The sequence below is a fragment of the Carassius carassius genome, unplaced genomic scaffold (genome assembly GCF_963082965.1).
Source record: "Carassius carassius unplaced genomic scaffold, fCarCar2.1 SCAFFOLD_60, whole genome shotgun sequence".
In the NCBI taxonomy this organism is placed as follows: domain Eukaryota; kingdom Metazoa; phylum Chordata; class Actinopteri; order Cypriniformes; family Cyprinidae; genus Carassius; species Carassius carassius.
The window spans coordinates 267,501-270,000 of NW_026775084.1; the positions used below are offsets into that span (position 1 = coordinate 267,501).

Consider the following 2,500-nt stretch of genomic DNA (forward strand, 5'->3'; position numbering starts at 1 on the left):
CAAAACTCTTAGATAATTACTGAAAAATTCCAAAAGTACTGGGCTGCAAAGAGAGGGCTATTTAAAGATCAGCCACTATAACCGCCAGTGCATTATATAAGTAGAGAAGGAAACCTAAAAGCTTACAGCACCTGGTATTCCCAGGCGGTCTCCCATCCAAGTACTAACCAGGCCCAAACCTTCTTAGCTTCCGAGATCAGACGAGATCGGGCATAGCCAGGCTGGTATGGCCGTAAGCGAAGGAGGCTGCAAAGAGAGGGCTATTTAAAGATCAGCCACTATAATCGGTATTTCCAAGCAGTCTCCCATCCAAGTACTAACTGGGCCCAAACCTGCTTAGATTCTGAGATTGGGCATTGACTCTTTATTTATTTAATTTTTTTTTTTGCAAATTTATTACATAATTACTGAAAATTTCCAAAAGTACTAACCAGGCCCAAACCTGTTTCGGTTTTCTAAGACTGGGCATTGACTCTTTTTTTTTTTTTTTTTTTTTTGCTAGATTATTAGACAATTAATGAGAAGTTCCAAAACTACTAAACAGGCCCAAACCTGTTTCGGTTTTCTAAGACTGGGCATTGACTCTTTTTTTTTTTTTTTTTTTTTTGCTAGATTATTAGACAATTAGTGAAAAGTTCCAAAACTACTAAACAGGCCCAAACCTGTTTCGGTTTTCTAAGACTGGGCATTGACTCTTTTTTTTTTTTTTTTTTTTATTTATGCAAAACTCTTAGATAATTACTGAAAAATTCCAAAAGTACTGGGCTGCAAAGAGAGGGCTATTTAAAGATCAGCCACTATAACCGCCAGTGCATTATATAAGTAGAGAAGGAAACCTAAAAGCTTACAGCACCTGGTATTCCCAGGCGGTCTCCCATCCAAGTACTAACCAGGCCCAAACCTGCTTAGCTTCCGAGATCAGACGAGATCGGGCATAGCCAGGCTGGTATGGCCGTAAGCGAAGGAGGCTGCAAAGAGAGGGCTATTTAAAGATCAGCCACTATAATCGGTATTTCCAAGCAGTCTCCCATCCAAGTACTAACTGGGCCCAAACCTGCTTAGATTCTGAGATTGGGCATTGACTCTTTATTTATTTAATTTTTTTTTTTGCAAATTTATTACATAATTACTGAAAATTTCCAAAAGTACTAACCAGGCCCAAACCTGTTTCGGTTTTCTAAGACTGGGCATTGACTCTTTTTTTTTTTTTTTTTTTTCTAGATTATTAGACAATTAATGAAAAGTTCCAAAACTACTAAACAGGCCCAAACCTGTTTCGGTTTTCTAAGACTGGGCATTGACTCTTTTTTTTTTTTTTTTTTTTTTTGCTAGATTATTAGACAATTAGTGGAAAGTTCCAAAACTACTAAACAGGCCCAAACCTGTTTCGGTTTTCTAAGACTGGGCATTGACTCTTTTTTTTTTTTTTTTTTTTTATTTATGCAAAACTCTTAGATAATTACTGAAAAATTCCAAAAGTACTGGGCTGCAAAGAGAGGGCTATTTAAAGATCAGCCACTATAACCGCCAGTGCATTAAATAAGTAGAGAAGGAAACCTAAAAGCTTACAGCACCTGGTATTCCCAGGCGGTCTCCCATCCAAGTACTAACCAGGCCCAAACCTGCTTAGCTTCCGAGATCAGACGAGATCGGGCATAGCCAGGCTGGCATGGCCGTAAGCGAAGGAGGCTGCAAAGAGAGGGCTATTTAAAGATCAGCCACTATAACTGCCAGTGCATTGTATAAGTAGAGAAGGAAACCTAAAAGCTTACAGCACCTGGTATTCCCAGGCGGTCTCCCATCCAAGTACTAACCAGGCCCAAACCTGCTTAGCTTCCGAGATCAGACGAGATCGGGCATAGCCAGGCTGGTATGGCCGTAAGCGAAGGAGGCTGCAAAGAGAGGGCTATTTAAAGATCAGCCACTATAATCGGTATTTCCAAGCAGTCTCCCATCCAAGTACTAACTGGGCCCAAACCTGCTTAGATTCTGAGATTGGGCATTGACTCTTTATTTATTTAATTTTTTTTTTTGCAAATTTATTACATAATTACTGAAAATTTCCAAAAGTACTAACCAGGCCCAAACCTGTTTCGGTTTTCTAAGACTGGGCATTGACTCTTTTTTTTTTTTTTTTTTTTTATTTATGCAAAACTCTTAGATAATTACTGAAAAATTCCAAAAGTACTGGGCTGCAAAGAGAGGGCTATTTAAAGATCAGCCACTATAACCGCCAGTGCATTATATAAGTAGAGAAGGAAACCTAAAAGCTTACAGCACCTGGTATTCCCAGGCGGTCTCCCATCCAAGTACTAACCAGGCCCAAACCTTCTTAGCTTCCGAGATCAGACGAGATCGGGCATAGCCAGGCTGGTATGGCCGTAAGCGAAGGAGGCTGCAAAGAGAGGGCTATTTAAAGATCAGCCACTATAATCGGTATTTCCAAGCAGTCTCCCATCCAAGTACTAACTGGGCCCAAACCTGCTTAGATTCTGAGATT

General features: G+C 40.0%; 5 non-coding genes across 5 annotated transcripts; all 5 read right to left on the reverse strand.

Annotated features, from left to right (window-relative positions):
* Nucleotides 1-119: 119 nt before the first annotated feature.
* LOC132135843 (5S ribosomal RNA) lies at nt 120-238 on the reverse strand. The gene has a single exon (XR_009430763.1). It is a non-coding gene; the product is annotated as a 5S ribosomal RNA (ribosomal RNA).
* Nucleotides 239-841: 603 nt separating this feature from the next.
* LOC132136381 (5S ribosomal RNA) lies at nt 842-960 on the reverse strand. Its single transcript, XR_009431250.1, has one exon. It is a non-coding gene; the product is annotated as a 5S ribosomal RNA (ribosomal RNA).
* Nucleotides 961-1,562: 602 nt separating this feature from the next.
* LOC132135346 (5S ribosomal RNA) lies at nt 1,563-1,681 on the reverse strand. The gene has a single exon (XR_009430294.1). It is a non-coding gene; the product is annotated as a 5S ribosomal RNA (ribosomal RNA).
* Nucleotides 1,682-1,765: 84 nt separating this feature from the next.
* On the reverse strand, nt 1,766-1,884 carry LOC132136382 (5S ribosomal RNA). The gene has a single exon (XR_009431251.1). It is a non-coding gene; the product is annotated as a 5S ribosomal RNA (ribosomal RNA).
* A 384-nt stretch (nt 1,885-2,268) lies between these two features.
* On the reverse strand, nt 2,269-2,387 carry LOC132135844 (5S ribosomal RNA). Its single transcript, XR_009430764.1, has one exon. It is a non-coding gene; the product is annotated as a 5S ribosomal RNA (ribosomal RNA).
* Between the last annotated feature and the right edge of the window lie 113 nt (nt 2,388-2,500).